General features: G+C 40.8%; 1 long non-coding RNA gene across 1 annotated transcript; it reads right to left on the reverse strand.

The window, feature by feature from the left end:
• Positions 1-3,038: 3,038 nt before the first annotated feature.
• Positions 3,039-21,123, reverse strand: LOC122238399. The gene is made up of 3 exons (XR_006217313.1): positions 21,027-21,123; positions 5,678-5,816; positions 3,039-3,264 (listed from the first exon to the last, which is right to left on the reverse strand). It is a non-coding gene; the product is annotated as an uncharacterized LOC122238399 (long non-coding RNA).
• Positions 21,124-26,388: the final 5,265 nt, after the last annotated feature.

Raw genomic sequence — 26,388 nt, forward strand, 5'->3', positions numbered from 1 at the left:
AAAGTGTTGGTATTTCTACCAGTCAGGATATGGTAAAGGATGGGACCTCCCAGTTTAGCCAAGTCCACCAATTAGCTGTGCTCCGGGAAAGAAAGTTTGACACATTGTCCTGGACTCAATTGAGGGGAGGCCACATTAGACCTTCCATCACAAGATCTCTTACTGAGACTCCCAACTCCAGCTCATGCTTAAGTTTAGTCCTTGACCAACATCTCATCTGCAGTAGCTCTGCTCTCCTGCCCCAACCACATACCCCCCACATACATAATTTTCTGAGAGAAATAGATCACAACAGATTTCATATCAATTTTTAATTTCTCATCACCATGTAACAAATGAAAAGACCCTTGGCCAATGCGGTTGAATGGAGTCTCTTATTGTCTTTCAGACTGGGGTCCAGGTCCTTCTCATTCCATTTATTCCTCTGCATATGCCACATGGATTTCTTTCACACAAGTCCTTAGGATGTCACTTCCCTATTTGAGTCTCATTCTGTCTCTGGAAAATTTTCCTTGGTTATAATTGCTCAGTGTTAGCTGAAAATAACAATATGCATCATAATTATGTAGAAAAGCTAAGAACTAAAATTCTTTCTCATAACCTTCCATATTCAGATATAGATACATGCTCTAAGCCAAGATCCCCAATAGGCAGCCCTCATCCATATATCGCCTGCACTGTGCTTCGTTTGACCCATACATTTGTTTATAAGTTGACTTGGTAGCCCATATTTGGATCAGAAGATTTTTATCCAAATATCTAACCTTTCATGAAAAATCAGAAGATCTGGCAAAGCTTGGCCCATATTCTGACATTCCCGCATGACACATCCAGAGCTAAGTGGCAATGCCTCCTTTAGATGCTGCTTCCTGTCTCCAATTCAATCCAATAATAACCACTTTCCATTTTCTCTCTAACTCACAAACCCAGTGTGAACTGCCATTTATCATTTATACTTGTGCTGCTGATTTTCTTAGAATACAGAAATATGTCTTTGCATTCATGCCTACATCAAAGGTAGAAAAATGAAACATAGGATTCCTCATAGATTTTGTAAAAAATGAGATAAGAGTATATACTTTGGTGGAAGTAAAAAATCATCCCTACGGGTTTATTCTCTCTCTCTCTCTCTCTCTCTCTCTCTCTCTCTCTTTTAATGTTTATTTATTTTTGAGAGAAAGAGAGAGAGAGAGAGAGCAAGTGGGGGAGGGGTAGAGAGAACACAGAATCCAAAGCAGGCTCCAGGCTCTGAGCTGTCAGCACAGAGCCCAATGTGGGGCTCGACTCCACAAACTGGGAGATCATGACCGGAGCTGAAGTTGGACGCTTAACCAACTGAGCCACCCAGGCATCCCTATCTCTATAGGTTTAATATAAAGCATGTTTTAAGTTGAAGGCATTCAACTTAGGACATTATTAGAAAACAAACCTCTATAAGAACTATGACATCTACAAGGAAAAATCAAGTGTGATGAAATAGAAATAAATAATAATAAAAGGAACTGAGGTTTCAGGGTTTGTTTGGGGTTATAATAATGCTGCTATGACATACATTTACAAAGCGGGCTGTCTTCATTCGTATACCTCATCATACAGCTCCCTACACCCTAAACTCCCACCTTTATTCCCATCCTACCACACTGACTTTTCAGTTTGCAACTTCTGCTCTACAAGAATAAACCTAGAGGCACCTGGGTGGCTCAGTCAGTTAAGCATCCAACTCTTGATTTCATCTCAGGTCATGATCTCACAGTCCTGAGTTCTGTGCTCTGCTCAGAGTTGGGCTCTATACTGACAGTGTGGATCCTGCTTGGGATTCTTCCCCTCTCTCTGTCCCTCCCCCACTTGCAGTCTCTCTCTCTCTCTCTCTCTCTCTCTCTTTCAAAATAAATAAATAAAATCTTTAAATTAATTGATCAACTGATCTATAAAATGAAGTGACACCCAACTACCTCCTATCAACCCCATGGACCCACCATACTTCTCATCTAAAGATACCATAACAACGTGGTATTTTTCAGGTTACTAATGATTACAAATCATGGAGAATTCACATGTGTATATTTTCAGATGCCTGGAAAAGCTCAGTGACTTAATGGTGAAACAAAACCTGAGGCATTTATACAACTGGATACTTCAAATAGGTTGGTGGTGAATTTTATCTCCTGTCCTAGACAAGTGAAGAACCATATGGAAATAAGGACTGAAATATGCTTCAAACTTGGTATAGAGTATTTCAGACTTGATACAGAGTATAGACAAAGGCTGGTTGATATGGCAGCAACACATTTCTAACATTTGGGCTAATGATAGTGAAATAAATCCTTTAAGCACTGATTAGGCAATAAGGAGGAGGAGGAAGAGGCAGTGGCAGTGTTGGCGGCCTGGGAGAAAGTCAAAAAATGTTTTGGGCAGATCAGCATGTAGTCACACACAGTGTTGGGACGCCAGCAGGTCATGCTCAGAACAGTCTGCCCTGGAATCAACTATGAGCCGGGGCTGCCGAAATCCTGGCAGGCCCAAGGAGTGCTGTAATCAAAAGCAGCCCTTCCCAGGATGGAGAGAACAGGTGGTCTGGAGCAAAGTTCAAGCAGGTAGAGTACTAACTCCTTCTGGCTAGCATCATTCAGATAAAGAACATAGTGAAGAACATGGACATTGTTATGTAGATTTATTTATTTATTTATTTATTTATTTATTTATGCTGTTAGATGTAATGAAGACATAAGAGATAGAGGCTTAAGGAGAGATACTTCACCTAGCAACAAAATCATTAAAAGTTCACTTTGGTGTTATAGTACCACCTCATAATTATATGACTTGTCTGTTGGAAGTTTCCAAACCCGGTTTCTCCTATTCTTGGAAACCCGAGAAGTTCATCATCAAGCCAATGTGACAGAAGTTGCTAGAGCAGTCTGACAAAACCAGGACAGCTCTGGTTAAATCTTAGGGCATAATAAATTACCCCAAAATGTAGCAGCTTAAAACAACCGTTTATTGGTTGCAATGTGAGGTGTCAGTAATTCAAGCAGGGCTCAGTTGGGTAGTTCTCCTTAGAGACCCTCACACAGTTGAGGTCCAGATATTGGCTGGACTACAATTATTTGAAGGTTCGGCTGGATGGGATGTCCAAGACAGCCAGCAGTTTGCTCTGGCCATCCGCTGAGAGTTCAGCTGTAGCTGTCGACTCAAGCACCTCCATCCTCTCTCTCAGTGTGGTTGGGTCTTCTCACCGCATAGCCTCTGGTTTTGAAGAGTCAGTACCTGAAGAGGAAGAGTCCGAAGGGTGCGAAGAGCAAACAGTCCAACAGACCAAAGAAGAAGCTATAAGGCTTCTGACTTCTGAACCCTGAAAGTCATTCAGTGTCATTGGCACTGAACTCTGTTGGTCAAGGAAATCACTAAGACTAGTCTGGACTCAATGAATCCCATCATTCTATGAAAGGAGTATCAAAGACTTTGGCACCATCTTTAACCCACCATAAATGCCTTCCCATCATGCTTCTGTAAATCTTCCATAATTGCTTTTTCTACCTTTCTTATGTTATTCATTCCCATTTAAATTTGGAAATGGATATCCTTTACATTAAAGCCATGGCCTTTAATTGAAACCCTTCCTACTAGTCAAGCCTGAAGATACAGAAAACATGTTCTCTACGTTTTGTTTGTTTCCAACATTCAATTTGCTGTGTTAAAATACCAAAATTTTTAGAAGCAACATTTCCCATCCACAGTTTGTGACAGGAATGTTATTTTTGAGTTAAATTTAATGTCTAGAATTTCAGTTAATCTCCCTTGAAGAAATAATACAAACCAAAGTTGCTTAAGCTTGGGAATCAGGAAAGACAGGCAGTAGACTTGTCTTTGTTACATGTTGTTCTAGTACACTTGGTGTTATGTAGTCTGTTCCTCGTTCATCTCAAATTACCTTTATACAATAAAAGCTTATCGTATCACTTTTAATCAAATTCTTTGTCTTTTGTTCTCATGTAAAAAGATGTTTCTGATCTCCAAAACCTTAAAAAGAGGAAAAGGATGTTCTTATCTTCCCCCAAATGATGAAACTGCTGTATCTTCTTTCCTCGTGGCTAATAAAGCACTCAAAATCCACACCACAAATCAGATGCCTTATTGAAAGGAATTAGAGCTTAACATGGAAATGGAGACTTCCTTTCAAATATGTCTTGGGGGCCCCTGACCTAGACTGTGAAACAAAAAATGTTTTTCATCATGTACGATCTGGTTGTCTTTTTTCATCCTTTTTTGTTTGTTTTTGGTCTTGGGGTGGTAAAAGATTTTTTTTTTTTTTTTTAGGAATCAGTCAGTGGCTGTTTCTTAAGTTTCTTCAGTATAATTTCTTTTCTACGTTACTGTCATATCCCTCCACTTCCTCCCCCTTCCTCCTCCTCCTCCTCTTCCTCCTCCTCCTCCATATGCTTCTCACATTTTCTTTTCCCTTTTTTTCGTATCCTGTATCCTTGAATTGGATTTCTATTAAAGGTAAATCAAAATAAAAGAGGAAAAACAAAACGTGAAGCTTTGTATATCTTTCACTGTAAGGATTTGTGGAATCAAATGTATGGTTCTTCACTAAACCTTAAATTAGGAGAGTTTCAGCTTAGTAGACAGTCATTTAAATTAAACTAAAAAGACTATTTAGAGCAAAGAGAGAGGATTTTAAAAGGTTAGCAGAGTATTAAGCCAAAAGAGATTTAAAATATGTAGTAGGCAATAGGCAAAGCTATAGTGACAGAAAATAGATCAGTGGTTGTCAGGGACTGGGGGAGGGACAATGGGGAATGACTGTTAATGGGTCAGCATTTCTTTTTTGAGTGATGAAAATGTTCTGGTAACAAAGTTCAACTCTTCATCTATTGTTTTCCCTAATACTCCCATGGACCGTAGGACTTGTTCTAATTTGACAAAATCCTAAATTTCTATCATCAATCTTAAATAGGTTGTGTTACACCATCCTGGTGGGTTTGTGAAAGGCAAGTAGGAAAGAAGTGTCTGAGGAACAAAGAGCCAAAAATAATCCCAAACTGAAAGTGCTCATTTTGTTTAGTCATATAAAATTCAAACTGTGTATCATTTTCATGCAAACCTTTTCCCTGTGTCCTATGTAAATAAAGAGAAGACACTGTTGGAATTATTTCCCTTTGTAAAGAAAATTTGGTTCTTTAACCGTCTTCTCTTTGAGCTTGTTTCAAGACATTGTGCTTTATTTTGTCCTGCAGGCAGGGGGATGAGGTTGAGGGAGCATTGCTTGTTTTCTACGGTTAACTTCTATAACCTCTTTATAACTATAGCATTTCTGAAGCTCTAACAGATTGATTAGTGTCCTAGTCTAGACAAAGCTGTTTCCTTCCTCAGAGTCCTCAGAGGACTCTGGTCCTCCTCAGAGTCCCAGAAGTCTCAAAGAAGCCTGCCTGTTGGATTTACATCAATTCAAAGTCAAAACCATCTCCATTTCTGTCTCCTTTTTACTTTCTCCTCCCTAGGAAGTTTTTGACTACCCCCTGCAAGACATTTGCTACCTAACACCTTTCTTGGCCATCTCTGTCCCATCTGGGTCCCTCTGGGATGGCCTCACAAAGCCAAGCAGATTTGTTCTGTCCTTCCTTGTGTAGCCATGTCATTACCATATGAGTGATAGTTTGGTGAACTTTGCACTTACTATTTCTTCTGCAGGGAAATGTCCTTCCTCAGATTTCCACATGGATGCCTCCACGTAACAGACTGGGTTCTCCAAGAAGCTTACTCTGAAACAGCCTTCTGCACACAGGGTGCTTAGGAGGGAATATGTTTGGAATCAACTGTGGAAAGGAGGGAAAGGAAGCTATGTAGGCTTAAACTGCCCCAGGGGGAGACTCTGAAACTAAAACAGCCCATCAGGTAGGTCTTGTTTGGGTTTTTATTTTGAGGCTTTTATACCCCCACACCTTGATCAGTCATTAAACATGGGCCATCCACAGGAAGGATGTGCCCTTGAAAAAGTGGCTTTTTGCAGCTGAAGCAATCCCTGAAAGTTCTGATATTAAAGGCTGTCTGGTGAAAGCTCACTAACAACGGAGGTAGAAATCCTTCCTTGAAGGGGAATCTGGGTGACACATCTCCGCATCCACACATCCCCCACTTCATGTAGACTCTGTGTGCACCTTAACCTTACCTCTTCCTAGAGGCTTTTCTGCCCATCCTTTGTAAAATATCCCCATTCCTAGCCCCTAAACACAACCCCAGACTTCTTTTCCCCTTGCCCTGCTTTATTTCCAGTTAACATATTATACATTTAAGTATATATTATCTACACATCACACACACACACACACACACACACACACACACACACATACCACATGCAAGCCCAAACTTTGTTTAATTCAAATTGTTAGGATCCCAGTACCTATAACATACAACAATTCTTGGCACAGAGTAGGCAGCCAAGAAATATTTATTGAGCAAGTAAATCAAATCTGGCTGCCACCTAGATCCATTATTTGAGGGAAATACCCACGGAAACAATATAGTAATTTAGTTGTTTAAGGCTAGGATTCTTAAGTACTATCCAAAAAGACTTAGTGACCAGAGTAAAACAAGAACATTAATGTAACTTCAGTATTGTCTAAAATTTGACTTCATGAAGATGCCCTCTCCTGCTGGTAGAAGAAATGCAAGCAAACTTACTCTAATGTAGGAGGGACCTGCCCTGAGAGACCTTTAAAGAAAACACAATGTATTCAGTTTCGAGGGCTTTTGCAACAAAGTACCACAGACTGGTGGCTTAAACAACAGAAACTTCTTTGCTCACAGTTCTGAAGGCTAGAAGGGTGTATGGTGTGGATTTCTTCTGAGGCCTTTCCTTGGCTTGTAGATGCCTGTCTTCTCCCTGTCTTCACATGGTCTTCTGATATGTCTGTGCCCAAATTTCCTCTTATAAGGGCACCAGTCCTATTGGCTGAGGGCCCACCCTAATGACCTCATTTTAACTTAATTACCCCTTGAAAGACTTTATATCCAAATACAGTCACATTCTGAGGTACTAGGGGTTCCAGCTTCAACATGAACTTGGGAGGAGCGCAGGAAACAATGCAATCCTTAACATACAACCAAGTTTCTACAAATCAAGTAGGATAAATAACAAAATAGATGTTAAATTAATTCATATACCATACACTGACCCTAAAATAAATGAGCATCAACCACATAGAAAATCCCAGAGGACTGCCCACATATGAAAGCTAATTGACAGCATATAAATAAAGGAACTAGAGAGCCAAAGGGTCCCTGGGTGGCTCAGTCGGTTAAGTGCGACTTTAGCTCATGTCATGATCTCACGGTTCACGGGTTCAAGTCCTGTGTCAGGCTCTGTGCTGACAGCTCAGAGCCAGGAGTCTGCCTCAGATTCTGCATCTCCTCTCTGCCCCTCCCTGCTCACACTCTGTCTCTCTCTAAAAAATAAATAAACATTAAAAAAAGTTTTTAGGGGGGCCTGGGTGGCTCAGTCTGTTAAGCATCTGACTTTGGCTCATGTCATGATCTCACAGTTCATGAGTTCAAGTCCTGCACTGGGTTCTGTGCTGACAGCTCAGAGCCTGGACACTGCTTCGGATTCTGTCTCCCTCTCTCTCTGCCCCTCCTCCACTTGCACTCTGTCTCTCTCTCTCAAAAAAAATAAACATTAAAATTTTTTTTTTAATTTTTTTAAGTATTTCAAAGGAACTAGAGAGCCTTTCTGGACTGCTTTCAGTTATTTGGCAAATGGACAAGCTAAATTTAGCTTCAAATTAGTACTGCAAACCTGAATTCTACACCAAGGCATATACTAAAGGATGATTTACTAATACATCATACTGTAGAAGGACTTGGCCAAAGGTGAATAACTTTTGGACCAGTTGTGTCAGTAATACCTGCTATTATTGTTGAAAAAAAAAAAAATAGCAGGCTCCTTAGAAAAGAAATGCTGAAGTGGTTTCAGTATGTTAGAGCTAAAGTAGAAGTAAAGTGCTAAGTTAATGCACAAGAATATGTGAGCACCCTGCTTCTCCTTATCTGCCTTGCCAATCAGGCCTTCAGGATTTGAAGGAAATTGTGAATTTCATCCACTTCTTTTTACTTATAAAAAGATACTATTGGTATTTTAAAATCTTGTTTCTTAAAATGTAACCTTCTTCGGCAAAATCAGAATCACTTGGGGTCTTATTATTAGCAGACAGTGTGGCTCTCCAGACCCATAGAAGGTGATTCCCTAGGGATAGGACCCAGTAATCTGCTTTCGTAATAAGTTCTCAAGATTCTTATGTATAATAAAACTTCAGGAACATTGTTTTTAGAAGGTGACCAAGATCTCATACCCAAAATACTTACTTTTTATTACAGGGTCGTTTGGTTTTTGTCCCAGATGAACCAAAGAATTGGAGACCCGAGACCAGAATGGAGAGAGAGAATTTACCGAATAGAAAAGTATAGAACACTTCCAAGAGAGAAAGCAGGCCACTGCCAGAGCAAGAGTGGCAATGATACCCAGAAGTTCTAGCTGCGTCCTTTTAAGCTTGCTTTCTATCATGCAAATTTAGATTTGATTGACATTTTTGATTGACAGCTGGTGATTATAACACTTTGGCTCCTGAGCATGCGCCTACGTGATGCATTCTGTTACAATTGTATGTATTTATGTATGGTATATTTACGAGTTTTCAATGAGCTTTTGCTGTGACCTTAAAGGCAACTTGCACCTTTTGTGCACATGCTCAACTCTTCCAAGTCCCCTTGTGGCTTTTGAGCCAGAGCCTTTCTATGGCAAAGCCTTTCTTGTTCTGTTAGCCCTTAGAGGTGGCTCTGAACGTGTGACTGTTAACCCTGGGTGGGGTGGGGCAGGGCTGGGTCCGGGGGGCGGTGCTGGGGCTCTGAGGGTGTGGCCAGCTTCTGCTTTATCCCTCCTCCCTCATGACTAATTAACTGCCTAACATTCCCCCTTCAAGTGATTGGACGCCAAATCCAGACCGCTCTGGCTTCTTCAAGGTGTTAGGGGGCATTGTGAAGATTCTGGGAGTCCATCATTTGATGACTATCAAGGAGGGTGGTGGTTGCCAGTATCCATTCAAGGGACTTCCAAAAGGGAAAAAGTTGTAGGTATCTAAAGGTTGATATCCTTCCTGAGGATCAATTGGAAATTGATGGCTTGTACCCAGGAGAAGCCAAAGGATACCAACATATTGATTAGTTGTAGTCCAAGAAGTACCATTAAAAGAGTCCCTAGAACAAGGGGAATAAAGGGACTAAGGGTGTAATTGTAAGTAGTTACAAACAGATTACCCAGGAAGACAGGTGTTACCTGGTATTCAAATTTTTTAATTTTAATTAAAGGGTTTGTAGGAGGGAAGTGAAGGGTTTGTAGGAGAAATGATTCCATAGTGGGGGAAGGAGACAACTGAGTTGTAAAAAAGGAAAAAAATGGCTATAGCAAGCCTTATTCCTAACGGAATGTTTCAGAAAAAGATGGGAGACCTATCTGTAATGAGGGATATTTCTGAAGAGTAGCTTTAGGCTTTTGAGGGGTTCACAGGAGTAGGCATCTGTGATGTCTGCTGGGGTTAATTCCAGGGTTTGACTCTGGAGTGATGGATCCAGCCAGGGATATCTGGTACCTAGATGGCTGTAGAAGGAGACAAAAGAACCAGGAAAGGCACTTTCCAAGTCTGTTCTAGTTAGGACTTAGGGGAGCTGTCTTTCCAGACTTTGATTAGAACCTGGTCATCAGGTTCACATAGACGAGGTGACTCCTGTTTGGTAGTGGAAACCGTTAGGCCGTATTTCTTTAAAGCCCGTTGAAATTTGGATAGAGAGATAATGTGAGTTTGTATTCCCAGAGTCTCTAAATCTAGCAAGAAGTCTGTAGTTAGGAGGGATCACCCATGGGGGACCTCGAAAGGATTTAAACCCAGGGCTTCCTTAGGAGCAGCATAACTACGGAGAAGGACAATTGGCAAGGCTTTTTTCCAGTTTAATGATGTTTCTTATGTGAGTTTTTTAAATACCTTTTAGGTATCAGTTGGCCCTTTCCACCTTCCTGGAGGACTGTGGCCTCCAAGCACAATGGAGGTGGTATTTGACATCCAGTGCTTAGGGGACAGTTTGAACTACAGTGGCCACCAAGGGTGGGGGGTGGGGGGGTCCATTGTCAGTCTGAAGTGAGTTTGGAAGGCCACATTGGGAGATGACTTCATGTAGAAGTTTGTTGACTATTGCAATTGCCCTTTCAGTCCCTGTGGGGTATGCCTCTATCCATCCTGTAAGGGTGTCAACAAGCTCGAGGAGGTATTTGTATCCTCCTCAGGGTGTCCTCTGAGTAAAATCCATCTGCCAGTCTTTCCCAGGGTAGGATCCATGCCTCGGTATTGGTTGGATTAATTGAGGCCAACAGATGCCCTGGGGGTTGATATATGTGCAGGTGGGGCAAGAGAGGGTTATTTGTTGAACCACTTGAGAAAGCCTTTTACTTTTGAATGTTCTGGAAATGAGAGTTTGTAAGGCATATCATCCTAAATGAGTGGAGTTATAAAGGGCCTTGCCTAGTTTCCATAGAAGATTTTAAGGAATGGCCAACTCTTGAGTAGGGGAGCAAATGAGCAAATTGCCCACATATTGGAGGATAGTCCCCCCCTCAATTAGTAAGTTTTGCAAATCCTTAGAGAGTGCTTGGCCAAACAGATGGAGGTTATTCTGAATCCCTGTGGGAGTACTGTCCAGGTAAGCTGTTGGGAACTGTCGAATATAAACAGAACACAAACAGAAATTGGGATTGTTGAGCCAATGGAATGCAGAAGAAAGTATCTTTAAGGTCCAGGACCATAAAGCAGAGGCTCTTTGGAGATATGGTACCCAGTATGACATATGGATTTGGTACAGTTGGGTGTAGAGGTATAACAGCCTCATTTTATTTATAAAGACCAAGCTCATTGGTCTTATTTTTTTTATTTATTTATTTACAAGACTTATTTTTTTATTTATTTATTTACAAGACTTATTTATTTACAAGACCAAGCTCATTGGTCTTGTACTAGGTGATAGCTGTTGTCCTTTTTCTTAACTGCTAGGATGGGAGTGCTGTAGGGTAGAGTTGTGGGAACAAGAAGCCCATGTTTTAAAACTTGGTGATTATGGGCTATAGTCCCTGTCTAGCTTCAGGTCTGAGGGGGTATTTTTGTGAAGGTAGTAATAGGGGTCCTTAAGTTGAATTATAATGGGTGTGGTTTATTGCCCTTCCAAGGATTTCTTGATCCCAGACACCTGGGATGACTAGGGAATCCCAGTCTTTTAGTACTTTTGTGGATAGATGGGGGTGGGGGAGGGATGCTCCATAGGATAGCAGGAAAAGAAATATTAACAGCAATAGTTTTGTTTTGAACACAGTTGTACATAGGGAACACATTAACTCAAATGTCATCAGGAAGGCTGTTACTAAAGTCTATCACATGACTAAGGGCTCTCATACAAAGTGAAAATCACAGGAAAGAGTGGGAACTTATCTTTCAGGTAAGGTACTCCTGGTCAAGATTCTAAGATAAGGGCGAAAGTCCTACCTGTCAAGCCACCAAGCAGATCCTGAACACCTGCCACAACTGCAACTGTTAGGTCAATTTGCCAAACTTCCTTAGATTCTTCCAGTAGGGAGGCAATGAGACCAAATGGATCTGTACAGTTTAGTACACGTGGCACAGAAGACTGCATGAGCTCCATGTTCACTTTGGTTGCTCTTGCACCCCAAATTCCATGGCAGCCATGCAGAGATAGGCCCAGGTAGACACTGCACACGCAATGGGTTTGTGTCATAGTAAGGAAACTTGAGCTTAGAAAAACCCCCGTCTATTCAAGGAACTACTGATAAACCTGTCCATCCATCCCTGCAAAGAGAGACATTATCTTTATTATTCTGATCAGGAAACAAATCTGCCTACTGACTCAGAGGGAGATATTATCCTTATCACACTGGACTATCTCCAGGGAGGGTGGGAAACGAGCTTCATTATCCTGGAGAATAAGCAAACCTGCTCCCTGCCTGGAGCAACTTTGCAAATATCGTTGAACAAAGTTGTCAGTGCTCTTTGCTCCGAAAGCCATCCAGAAGTGCCAGAATTATCTCTCAACACTACCTTTTAATATGTCTTGCCTTGATGACTCAAATTTAGCCTGAATGTCAGAATAACTCAAGCCAGTCTTCGTTCGTTGACTTCAGAAGATAAATCTTTCTGTTTAATACTTCGCACAGTCATGAACTCAGGCTTCAAACTTTTTTAGTGGTGTATCCTAATCTCAAGCAGGTTCTTTCATACAGCTTCAATATATAAAACAGATCAAAACAGAACTGCTCCCTCCGAGGGGATGAGGTGATGCTGTCATGAGCTGGGACTTCTCCAAAGCCCCCTTGCCTTCACCTTCCCTGCATTAGATTCTGTCCCCCTCCCCCTTGGCCTCTAAGCATCCTCAAAACCTCATCCTCCATAAAAAAAAAAAAAAAAAAACCAGGTGAAAACCATCACTGTACTGTACATCACAGTGATTGATGTTTTATAATTACCAGCCCCCCCCCCAATCAGGCAATGATAGAAGGGATCATACAGGTATGAATAAATAAAAAATAGTTCTTCCTGGCATTAGTGGAGACAGAGGAAAACTGGTATTTTTAATTAGTCACTAAGGTGTGGAGGCAAATTGCATTGTTTCTGTTAATAGGAAATATGTCTAAGGGTGGCCTTAGAGGATAGTATTCACCTCTGTACCCATTTACCTACTTACTCATTTATTTAACTCAGCAGGAATAATTTTTAAAATTTTTTTTTCAATATTTATTTTTGAGAGACAGAGAGAGACAGAGTGTGAGTTGGGAAGGGGCAGAAAGACAGGGAGACACAGAATTCAAAGCAGGCTCCAGGCTCTGAGCTGTCAGCACAGAGCCCAGTGCAAGGCTCGAACCCACGAACATGAGATCCTGACCTTGGCCAAAGTTGGACGCCCAACTGACTGAGTCACCCAGGCGCCCCTCAGCAAGAATATTAATATTGATAATCATTATTAGTACACAAAAGTTAATAAGACATGATCCCAAAGAAGGGATAAATGGAAGCAAGTATTACCTAAGTAAAAATATTTTATTATTTTTATAATTACAAAACTTACACACATGTGCCCTAAGAGGGTATGATGTGTTTCTATGATGTTTTCTGCTAGTTGACTTTTTCTGCTTAAGATGGTCACCAAGAATATGCACAATTCTTCATGTTGGAGAAAATAGAAAGGCTTGAGGGACACTTTTTTTTTAATCTACCGGCTTTGAACGCACTGAATCTTATGAACTCTAAATACTCTTATTATCCTTAAATTTTCCCAGCAGCTAACCAAACTGTGCTATAGGAAGGATTATCCATATTAATAATATCCAGCTGCTTTTCTAACAAGATAAACTGGTAATTATAAATAACCTAAGCAGAAAATAATTTCTTCTTAGGGAAGGGTCTAGAAGCTTGCTTTTGATTATATTCACCTATTGTCAAAAATGATAAGATCTACTAAGTTCTCTAGATATAGTATATCATTTAGCTTAATTTTCAGAACTACTTGATGAGTTAAGTACTATCCTACTACTGCAAGTAAAAAAAGGGAGGGTCAGGGGTGCTGGGTACTTGCCCAACATGCTACAGGAAGTAGGAAGCAGAATTGAAGTCTGTCCAGTTCCATTCCCGGGCTACTCAAAACTGTTCCATGCTTGATGAGCAAGAGGCCATTGCCAGCACCTCTTTACTCAATCATCCTTTGAGCGTTCACCATAAAAGGAAATTCATCTGTTTCCAGCTTCTCTGGACAATAAGCTCCTTGCATCTTTCTTTTCTCAATAATGTCAAAAGAAATATGAGAATATAAGTGAATTGAGACATGAATTTCCCTTTTTCTTATTCAAAAAGACTCTTGTGCAATAAAGAAAGCAAATAAATTGATAGAAATTCAGAGTATTAAATCTTGACAAAACTTTGAACAGATGAAATCATTTTTGTTTTTATTAATGACAAAAACCTTTTAAGAAGTCTCTTGGAGATGAATTCTCTTTCAATTTTGAACTAAAAGAAGATAGCAGGGGAGAGAGGGAAGATGGCGGTGTAGGAGGACGCTGGGCTCACCGCGCGTCCTGCTGATCACTTAGATTCCACCTACACCTGCCTAAATAACCCAGAAAACCGCCAGAGGATTAGCAGAACCGAGTCTCCGGAGCCAAGCACAGACGAGAGGCCCACGGAAGAGGGTAGGAAGGGCGGCGAGGTGGTGCGCGCTCCACGGACTGGCGGGAGGGAGCCGGGGCGGAGGGGCGGCTCGCCGGCCAAGCGGAGCCCCCGAGTCTGGCTGGCAAAAGCGGAGGGGCCTGACGGACTGTGTTCCGACAGCAAGCGCGACTTAACGTCTGGGAGGTCATAAGTTAACAGCTCTGCTCAGAAAGCGGGAAGGCTGGAGGACAAAGGGAGGGAGAGCTGCTGAGCCCCCGGACGACAGAGCTCAGTTTGGTGGGGAACAAAGGCGCTCGCCAGCGCCATCTCCCCTGCCCATCCCCCAGCCAAAATCCCAAAGGGAACCAGTTCCTGCCAGGGAACTTGCTCGCTCCTCGCAAACACCCAACTCTGTGCTTCTGCAGAGCCAAACCTCCGGCAGCGGATCTGACTCCCTCCCGCTGCCACAGGGCCCCTCCTGAAGTGGATCACCTAAGGAGAAGCGAGCTAAGCCTGCCCCTCCTGCCCCCGTGCACCTTGCCTACCCACCCCAGCTAATACGCCAGATCCTCAGCAACACAAGCCTGGCAGTGTGCAAGTAGCCCAGACAGGCCACGCCACCCTACAGTGAATCCCACCCCTAGGAGAGGGGAAGAGAAGGTACACACCAGTCTGACTGTGGCCCCAGCGGTGGGCTGGGGGCAGACATCAGGTCGGACTGCGGCCCTGCCCACCAACTCCAGTTATACACCACAGCACAGGGGAAGTGCCCTGCAGGTCCTCACCACTCCAGGGACTATCCAAAATGACCAAATGGAAGAATTCCCCTCAGAAGAATCTCCAGGAAATAACAACAGCTAATGAACTGATCAAAAAGGATTTAAATAATATAACAGAAAGTGAATTTAGAATAATAGTCATAAAATTAATCGCTGGGCTTGAAAACAGTATAGAGGACAGCAGAGAATCTCTTGCTACAGAGATCAAGGGACTAAGGAACAGTCATGAGGAGCTGAAAAGCTCTTTAAACGAAATGCAAAACAAAATGGAAACGACGACAGCTCGGATTGAAGAGGCAGAGGAGAGAATAGGTGAACTAGAAAATAAAGTTATGGAAAAAGAGGAAGCTGAGAGAAAGAGAGATAAAAAAATCCAGGAGTATGAGGGGAAAATTAGAGAACTAAGTGATACACTAAAAAGAAATAATATACACATAATTGGTATCCCAGAGGAGGAAAAGAGAGGGAAAGGTGCTGAAGGGGTACTTGAAGAAATAATAGCTGAGAACTTCCCTGAACTGGGGAAGGAAAAAGGCATTGAAATCCAAGAGGCACAGAGAACTCCCTTCAGACGTAACTTGAATCGATCTTCTGCACGACATATCATAGTGAAACTGGCAAAATACAAGGATAAGGAGAAAATTGTGAAAGCAGCAAGGGATAAACGTGCCCTCACATATAAAGGGAGACCTATAAGACTCGTGACTGATCTCTCTTTTGAAACTTGGCAGGCCAGAAAGGACTGGCACGATATCTTCAGTGTGCTAAACAGAAAAAATATGCAGCCGAGAATCCTTTATCCAGCAAGTCTGTCATTTAGAATAGAAGGAGAGATAAAGGTCTTCCCAAACAAACAAAAACTGAAGGAATTTGTCACCACTAAACCAGCCCTACAAGAGATCCTAAGGGGGATCCTGTGAGACAAAGTACCAGAGACATCACTACAAGCATAAAACATACAGACATCACAATGACTCTAAACCCATATCTTTCTATAATAACACTGAATGTAAATGGATTAAATGCGCCAACTAAAAGACATAGGGTATCAGAATGGATAAAAAAACAAGACCCATCTATTTGCTGTCTACAAGAGACTCATTTTAGATCTGAGGACACCTTTAGATTGAGAGTGAGGGGATGGAGAACTATTTATCATGCTACTGGAAGCCAAAAGAAAGCTGGAGTAGCCATACTTATATCAGACAAACTAGACTTTAAATTAAAGGCTGTAACAAGAGATGAAGAAGGGCATTATATAATAATTGCAGGGTCTATCTATCAGGAAGAGCTAACAATTATAAATGTCTATGAGCCGAATACCGGAGCCCCCAATTATGTAAAACAATTACTCATAAACATAAGCAACCTTATTGATAAGAATGTGGTAATTGCAGGGGACTTTAACACCCCACTTACAGAAATGGATAGATCATCTAGACACACGGTCAATAAAGAAACAAGGGCCCTGAATGATACATTGGATCAGATGGACTTGACAGATATATTTAGAACTCTGCATCCCAAAGGAACAGAACATACTTTCTTCTCGAGTGCACATGGAACATTCTCCAAGATAGATCATATACTGGGTCACAAAACAGCCCTTCATAAGTTTACAAGAATTGAAATTATACCATGCATACTTTCAGACCACAATGCTATGAAGCTTGAAATCAACCACAGGAAAAAGTCTGGAAAACCTCCAAAAGCATGGAGGTTAAAGAACACCCTACTAACGAATGAGTGGGTCAACCAGGCATTAGAGAAGAAATTAAAAAATATATGGAAACAAACGAAAATGAAAATACAACAATCCAAACGCTTTGGGACGCAGCAAAGGCAGTCCTGAGAGGAAAATACATTGCAATCCAGGCCTATCTCAAGAAACAAGAAAAATCCCAAATACAAAATCTAACAGCACACCTAAAGGAAATAGAAGCAGAACAGCAAAGGCAGCCTAAACCCAGCAGAAGAAGAGAAATAATAAAGATCAGAGCAGAAATAAACAATATAGAATCTAAAAAAACAGTAGAGCAGATCAACGAAACCAAGAGTTGGTTTTTTGAAAAAATAAACAAAATTGACAAACCTCTAGCCAGGCTTCTCAAAAAGAAAAGGGAGATGACCCAAATAGATAAAATCATGAATGAAAATGGAATTATTACAACCAATCCCTCAGAGATACAAACAATTATCAGGGAATACTATGAAAAATTATATGCCAACAAATTGGACAACCTGGAAGAAATGGACAAATTCCTAAACACCCACACTCTTCCAAAACTCAATCAGGAGGAAATAGAAAGCTTGAACAGACCCATAACCAGCGAAGAAATTGAATCGGTTATCAAAAATCTCCCAACAAATAAGAGTACAGGACCAGATGGCTTCCCAGGGGAGTTCTACCAGACGTTTAAAGCAGAGATAATACCTATCCTTCTCAAACTATTCCAAGAAATAGAAAGGGAAGGAAAACTTCCAGACTCATTCTATGAAGCCAGTATTACTTTGATTCCTAAACCAGACCGAGACCCAGTAAAAAAAGAGAACTACAGGCCAATATCCCTGATGAGTATGGATGCAAAAATTCTCAATAAGATACTAGCAAATCGAATTCAACGGCATATAAAAAGAATTATTCACCATGATCAAGTGGGATTCATTCCTGGGATGCAGGGCTGGTTCAACATTCGCAAATCAATCAACATGATACATCACATTAACAAAAAAAAAGAGAAGAACCATATGATCCTGTCAATCGATGCAGAAAAGGCCTTTGATGAAATCCAGCACCCTTTCTTAATAAAAACCCTTGAGAAAGTCGGGATAGAAGGAACATACTTAAAGATCATAAAAGCCATTTATGAAAAGCCCACAACTAACATCATCCTCAACGGGGAAAAACTGAGAGCTTTCTCCCTGAGATCAGGAACACGACAGGGATGCCCACTCTCACCGCTGTTGTTTAACATAGTGCTGGAAGTTCTAGCACCAGCAATCAGACAACAAAAGGAAATCAAAGGCATCAAAATTGGCAAAGATGAAGTCAAGCTTTCGTTTTTTGCAGATGACATGATATTATACATGGAAAATCCGATAGACTCCACCAAAAGTCTGCTAGAACTGATACATGAATTCAGCAAAGTTGCAGGATACAAAATCAATGTACAGAAATCAGTTGCATTCTTATACACTAACAATGAAGCAACAGAAAGACAAATAAACTGATCCCATTCACAATTGCACCAAGAAGCATAAAATACCTAGGAATAAATCTAACCAAAGATGTAAAAGATCTGTATGCTGAAAACTATAGAAATCTTATGAAGGTAATTGAAGAAGATTTAAAGAAATGGAAAGACATTCCCTGCTCATGGATTGGAAGAATAAATATTGTCAAAATGTCAATACTACCCAAAGCTATCTACACATTCAATGCAATCCCAATCAAAATTGCACCAGCATTCTTCTCGAAACTAGAACAAGCAATCCTAAAATTCATATGGAAGCACAAAAGGCCCAGAATAGCCAAAGTAATTTTGAAGAAGAAGACCAAAGCAGGAGGCATCACAATCCCAGACTTTAGCCTCTACTACAAAGCTGTAATCATCAAGACAGCATGGTATTGGCACAAAAACAGACACACAGACCAGTGGAATAGAATAGAAACCCCAGAACTAGACCCACAGACGTATGGCCAACTCATCTTTGACAAAGCAGGAAAGAACATCCAATGGAAAAAAGACAGTCTCTTTAACAAATGGTGCTGGGAGAACTGGACAGCAACATGCAGAAGGTTGAAACTAGACCACTTTCTCACACCATTCACAAAAATAAACTCAAAATGGATAAAGGACCTGAATGTGAGACAGGAAACCATCAAAACCTTAGAGGAGAAAGCAGGAAAAGACCTCTTTGACCTCAGCCGTAGCAATCTCTGACTCGACACATCCCCAAAGGCAAGGGAATTAAAAGCAAAAGTGAATTACTGGGACCTTATGAAGATAAAAAGCTTCTGCACAGCAAAGGAAACAACCAACAAAACTAAAAGGCAACCAACGGAATGGGAAAAGATATTTGCAAATGACATATCGGACAAAGGGCTAGTATCCAAAATCTATAAAGAGCTCACCAAACTCCACACCCGAAAAACAAATAATCCAGTGAAGAAATGGGCAGAAAACATGAATAGACACTTCTCTAAAGAAGACATCCGGATGGCCAACAGGACATGAAAAGATGTTCAACGTCGCTCCTTATCAGGGAAATACAAATCAAAACCACACTCAGATACCACCTCACACCAGTCAGAGTGGCCAAAATGAACAAATCAGGAGACTATAGATGCTGGAGAGGATGTGGAGAAACGGGAACCCTCTTGCACTGTTGGTGGGAATGCAAATTGGTGCAGCCGCTCTGGAAAACAGTGTGGAGAAAATTAAAAATAGACCTACCCTATGACCCAGCAATAGCACTGCTAGGAATTTATCCAAGGGATACAGGAGTACTGATGCATAGGGGCACTTGTACCCCAATGTTTATAGCAGCACTCTCAACAATAGCCAAATTATGGAAAGAGCCTAAATGTCCATCAACTGATGAATGGATAAAGAAATTGTGGTTTATATACACAATGGAATACTACGTGGCAATGAGAAAAAATGAAATATGGCCTTTTGTAGCAACGTGGATGGAACTGGAGAGTGTGATGCTAAGTGAAATAAGCCATACAGAGAAAGACAGATACCATATGGTTTCACTCTTATGTGGATCCTAAGAAACTTAACAGAAACCCATGGGGGAGGGGAAGGAAAAAAAAAAAAAAAAAAAAAAAGAGGTTAGAGTGGGAGAGAGCCAAAGCATAAGAGACTTAAAAACTGAGAACAAACTGAGGGTTGATGGGGGGGTGGGAGGGAGGGCAGGGTGGGTGATGGGTATTGAGGAGGGCACCTTTTGGGATGAGCACTGGGTGTTATATGGAAACCAATTTGACAATAAATTTCATATATTAAAAAAAAAAAGAAGATAGCAAATAAATGTAACAGATACTAGAGTAGGTAATATTATTTTTAATTTTTTGCTAAGAGTCATTAAAATAATGTTGACATACTACTCAACAAAAATGCATGTCTTTGAATCATTTTTAAAATACAGGTTTTACAGGGGTGCCTGGGTGGCTCAGTCGGTTAAGCGTCCAACTTCAGCTCAGGTCATGATCTCACGGTTCGTGAGTTGGAGCCCGGCATCGGGCTCTGTGTCGACAGCTGGGAGCCTGGAGCCTGCTTCAGATTCTGTGTCTCCCACTCTCTCTGCCCTTCCCCCGCTTGTACTCTGTCTCTGTATCTCTCAAAAAATAAATAAACGTTAAAAAATAAAATTAAATACGGTTTCCCACAGTATTTGAAAATAGAGCATGCCTAATGAACGCTTTTGTAGGCTGAAATGGCATAAACTGAAGAAACAATTACCATTAATTTATATGGAAATTTTTCCAAGTGTTCCCAGACACAAAAAAAATAATCTCTGAGGTTTTTCTGAAACCTTGGGACACGTCTTGCTAGTAGATACGCACAGTAAGTCGAGATAGAGTGTGGATGCTCACAGACAGAGTTCAGAGCTATGGTGGCTTGACGCAAAGATGCTGGGTGTCGTTCCAGGGAAAGAGCTTAGCAAGGCCACTCTCGCTGTTGGGGTTCGCGCTGCCTCTATAACCATTCACCGCAAAACAAACGCTGAAAGCAATTTTTGCTTTGCACCCTTTTTTTTTGAAAAGTGAAAATCCTCTTTAGATTTCTTAGCAAAAACAGGTACCGATGTAGATCTTTCGTGAAAGTGAAGTGGCATAAGGCAAACTTTAAAAAAGCAGAGGGTGGACATCTGAATAACAAAGTCAGTAATGAAAATGGATTATAAAAACAATTCATAGAATAGTTTAATCCAAATGAGTATCTTGCGCTACAAAATTAATTTTTCATAGAACGTATTCAATAGTTACATTCTGCTTGAAGGCGTGAGAGCTTTGGAGCACCTGGCTGGCTCAGCCAGTGGAGCGTGAGATTCTTGCGTAGTGAGTTCGAGCCCCATGTTAGGTATAGAGATTCCTTAAAAATTAAAAAAAAAATAATCTTTAAAAAAAAGACAAGAACTTTATTTACCATATTTACACAATTTAAGATTCTGCTACAAGTATGTCTAACTAGCCAGGAATTAGCATTTCTCTTTAATTCAAAAACTAAGCCTATATTTTACTTTTAAAATATAAAAATAATCAAGAAAATACCACCTGACCTACAGTCCCTTTTACTGTTGCACTAGCCACTGGGTTTCACCTCAGTGGAAAACCTTGATATGACCCTTTGTTGCATATGCTCTGTTAACATAGGAAAATACTCCAACACATGTGCAGAAGGTTCGACCAAAAGTAAAATACATGATGTGAAGTCTTCACACAGCTACCTGAAGAGTATACAGCCTGTCTCACTTGCGGTTAGACAGCAAGTAGTACCTTTTCCGCATCTGCTTTCACTAGTGATCTGTGTAAGGTTGACGGTGGGCAGTCGGAGGAAAGTTAAGAAGGGGCAATTTCTAAATAAAAATGTAGGATACCCACCTCCACGACAGACCATCTCCTAGAGAGAGGTTGCTGGCAGATGTTGAGATAAGGTATATAATCATAGGATTTCCAGTCAAGAAGCGATATAGGGAAAGAAAATTCTTCCATCCAGTTATTAAGCCTAACCTTTAACTATACCCCAATCAGAGTCAGGAACTTTGTCACATGGCAGAGGGGCCCTTCCTCCTCTCTGACATTAACATGCCAGCGGAGTGCCCCTGGCTGGAAGCTGAGAGAGCTCAGAATTCTAGGCCTGGACATTTCAGGGCTGAGCACTGCAAAGTCAGCCGTCCGGTTCCAGCAATTCCTACCAAAAGTGGGAGACACTAGATCTTTTCCTGAAAACACATCAACACTGAATTCTAAAAGAGGCCCAAAAGTGACCAATAAATTCCTTCAGAACCCTCTCAAACCCTCCACTGAAAAATGAATTTGAGGACTATCTCCTCTTTTTCAACCAAATCTAGGCCAATTATTATTCAATCTGAATGGGCAGAAGACATAAAAGAGGAGCTAACCTGCTTTTTACCTCATTGTGAATAATCCGAAACCTCCTGAGCACGGTACGAGAACGCCTTTCTAATTGCAATAGATGTGTCCCTGCTAAATGGCCTTTACCATGAGTTTCTGAATTTACTCCCAGTATAGGTCCTGTTCCATGTCAACTCCAAGTTAGTGTCTAACGCTTTAACATCATTTCGCTACATTTTCCTCCCTCTTCATTCCAACCTCACCTTCTCTCCCCTGACCAAGTGTGTTCAAACTACCCAAAATAGCTGTTGAGTGGATGTGGGCCTGTGTCTAACTTCCCTAAAGCAGGACATACCTATCTCTGCACTGAGTACAGAGGCGAGTGAGTTCAAAGTGATCTCAATAAACGCATCGCCAGCCAGTCCCTCCTTTCAAGCAGCTGTTATATGGGCTTATGCTACACTTAATTTATTAGCCTAAGACAAGTTAATTGCATAGTTTCCACAAAATAGAACATGTTGTTCATAGTAACTACATGCTAATTCCTTTGAAAACGTCAGTAATTATACAGTGACTTTGCATCTCCCAACAATTGTGTGATTAACTGGTGTTACATGTTTGAAGCTATTAGCAAGCTCAGCACCGAGGCAGACAGAGTTCTGACAGGGTTTGTGCGTTAAAAGGACATTTTACTATCCTAGCTTTGTTCCCCAAGAACTTTGCTTTTTTATTAACACTAGTGGGTTTGCACACAGCCCTGCTGAGGCAGGAGGGCTCTTGCAGCACCAACAGCCTTGACATTTAAGACAACCACACAGAGGCAGCACACCTTTTCCAGGCACAGAACAGGGTGTACTCACAGAAGACAATATCAATGGTTGCCCAGTAAATACACATCTATAAAAAGTTCAGTAAACACACAGGTTTAGTGACTTGAGTTTTATGTCTAAATACAGCTTTAAGATCACACTTCAGGCCGACTACTTGTGAGAAATGATTGTGGTTTTAAAGGTGTTTGAAGGTATGTGGCCTTAGGATTCTGTCTCGTAAAGCCAAGAAAGAAGTGTCATTTTTGCCTGACGTGCTGATTTGGCTTTGAACCTCACGTTTTACCGAATATTCTGCTTTGGGTTACGTTTATGATGCACTCTTAATTTCTCCAATGTCTTCTGGGCTTCTCTTTCTTCTCCCAAACTCCTTTTCAACCTCTCCAGGTTTGATGAGAAAATTTTTGTCATCACATTATTTTTTTTTCCAAATATCCGCTTTGGTTGGTGGCTTCAACAGAAATGAGTCTTAGGAAAATGAGGTCACAAAGACTCCCCATGAGTTTAAGTAAAAAAGTGTTTCCATTATAAAACTAAGGGGAAGTAAAGGAAATGCAAAAGTGTAGAAAGCAATGATTTTACAGAATATAGATTTCTTACCCAACTTTAATAAAATGCAATCAGCAGTCTGATTCAGCTACAAAACCCTTTTTCCCCGCCTCTTTTTCACAACGCTTCACAGTGGATGGGAGAAATATTCTTTAGATTTCAACCCTGGTCGTTTGGGGTTGGCAGCTCTATTGCACCCTCCCGGTTTTCAGTCTAGTAACTTGGCTTCTGGTATTTAATCCAAGTGTGGAAGTGTTCAGGCCATGCCCTGGGACACTAAATCATTCTGTGCATCCAATCTCAGGTCTCTCTTGAGGAAAACAACTCCTGCCCAGAGAGGAAGACTCCACCCTTGACCTTGCCTGTATGACATGAACCCCTCAGCCATCTCTTCCTGCCCTCTGTTTCTTGTAAAGCAAAATCATGAGCCTGCTGGCCTGACATGCCTGAGCTTCATGAATGATCATTCTTTCTGATTCAAATATCAGTTCTTTGATGATTCATTTTCAAATGGCCCCTGGGAATGATATCTGAAGTTCTATAAACTGTGGCTTTATAAAACCGAAATTGCTTTTCAGAGGCAGATTGAATTTCCAATGATGGAAAAGTTGAGCCATTACATTTCAGCCTCCCTTGGAGTAGGGAGAGTGAAGGAATCATCTCCATGTTTCCTTGGATCCCTATATTTACCCCCAAAGCAGCAGCCTATAGCAATTTATCATTATCAATTCTATGTATTCACTAAAACTCAATGTAAAATTTGTAGTGTAAGCAGAATATATATATGAAAGCAATAGGGGAGTAAAACGATCATAAAAATGAAGAGAAATAGTAGAACATATCAAGAACATATGTTTCTATGGTTCAAATTTCTGATTTTAATTATAGATCCACATTTGAAGTTATTTGAGGATTGGCATCCCACCAATTACTGAAAGGCCCATCATCTAATTTCTAAAAAGAAATAGTATTGGAGAAATTTTAAATCTTCTGCTCTACTTCTTCTTTTTTTTTTTTTTATAGGGAGGAGTAGATGGAGAGAGGCAGAGGGGGAGAGAGGGGGGAAGAGAGAGAGGGAGAGAGAGAGAGACAGAGAGAGAATCCCAAGCCGACTCCATGCTTAGCACAGAGCCTGACAGCAGGGTTCAATCCCATGACCCTGGGTTCGTGACCTGACCCAAAATGAAGAGTTGGATGTTCAACCAAATGAGCCACCCAGGCACCCCACAAAGTTTATTGTTTGATAAGTAGGTTCCAGGCCCAGCATGGAGTCCAATGTGGGGCTTGAACACATGACCCTGAGATGAAGACCTGAGCTGAGATCAAGAGTTGGAGGCTTAACCAACTGAGCCACCCTGGCACCCCTCTTCTGCTCTGCTTCTATAGAAAACCTGTGTTATAGGCAAAAACTTTTACCTTGCTTTATCTTTTTAAATGTTATACAGTCTTATAAGTTAGTTTATTATTTCACTTAGAGTCTGGTAACAAACACTTGACATTCCATTGTATTTGTTAATATCAGTAGAACAATGATCTGAAACAAGATACTTGCGAAGAGAACAATGGCTACTGGTTTCAATATCAATAATTCCTATATTTACTAGTTTTCTTCTTATTTTAGTAAATATTAAAAGGGCATTTTAAGCTTTTGAGGGTGAAGGTAGAGTTTGCATGGTTGATAACCTATATAATAAAATGAATTCATTGTCTACTATTTTACAAAGCACTGTACTAGGCACCATGTTAACTATACCGAATTTTCACTTATTGCAAGTTCTATAAAAAACAGTTATGAGTATAGCTTGTGTTTATCAAGCACTTACAAATACCAGTCTTGGCATTAAGAATTTACATGGATTATATCATTCAATCTTCATATCAACCCACATCAACATTTTACCCCCATTTCATAGAGAGGAAATCAGGTTCAGAGAAACTGGGCTACTTTCCCAACATCTCACAGTTAGCAAGGAGCAGAGCAGAGCCCCTGGAGCTTATGCACTAACAACTCTGGTGTAGATCTTCTCCCTCTTGTCAAGGGTACTTCAGTGTGAGAGGATTAATATAAGGATCAAAGGGAAAATCAAATAAATACTGCATACACCTGAGAACATGCATGTAAATTATTAAGCCAATAAAAGATTGCATGCATATTTGCAAAGTAGGAAACACAAAGTAGGTAATGTGACTGCCCTTATATTCATTTTATGGCTATTTGACACATATTGTTGTTTGGCATTTTACATGTATATGAATCCTCCCTCAGCTAGATTCTGACCTTACTAATGAAGGACCATGTTTTCTATTTTAGGAATCTGCCATAGCACTTAGTACAATGACATTCACATAGTAAGTGCTTTACAAATATTTGTGGAAGGAAGGAAGGAAGGAATAATAGGCAAATAAGACAATTTTGCATATGGTTGTGTGGAGTGGCTATATGCAAGGGATAGCAACAGCTTAAAGTGAGATAGCAAAAGCCTGGATAAGGCAGATTAGAAAAAATGGATAGAGTCAGGAAGTGGGTTATAAAATAAGCAACCTTTATGAAACACTATTTGAAGTGCTTTTGAGGTAATAAACCATTTACTCTTTACAATAACAATCCTGTGAGGTAGGTACTATCCTTATTCCCACTTTATAGATGAAACACACAAGGATAAGTAATTTAACATCACCCAGGCAGGAAGTGGTTGCATAAAGAACCCATGCAGTTTTGTTCTGCCCTTGGCCAAATAGAGGATCTGAGAGTACTTTGAGCATCCACATGGATGCTAAGACTCAAGGAGAACAATGATTCAAAGGTTACAACAAAAATTCAGGGCTGGAATGTCAGAAAGTTATATAGTATTTCCTAACACTGAGAGAAAGTTGGAATGGGAAAAGCAAAAAGGGAA

This window comes from Panthera tigris, chromosome B2 (assembly GCF_018350195.1).
Source record: "Panthera tigris isolate Pti1 chromosome B2, P.tigris_Pti1_mat1.1, whole genome shotgun sequence".
Taxonomy (NCBI): Eukaryota; Metazoa; Chordata; class Mammalia; order Carnivora; family Felidae; genus Panthera; species Panthera tigris.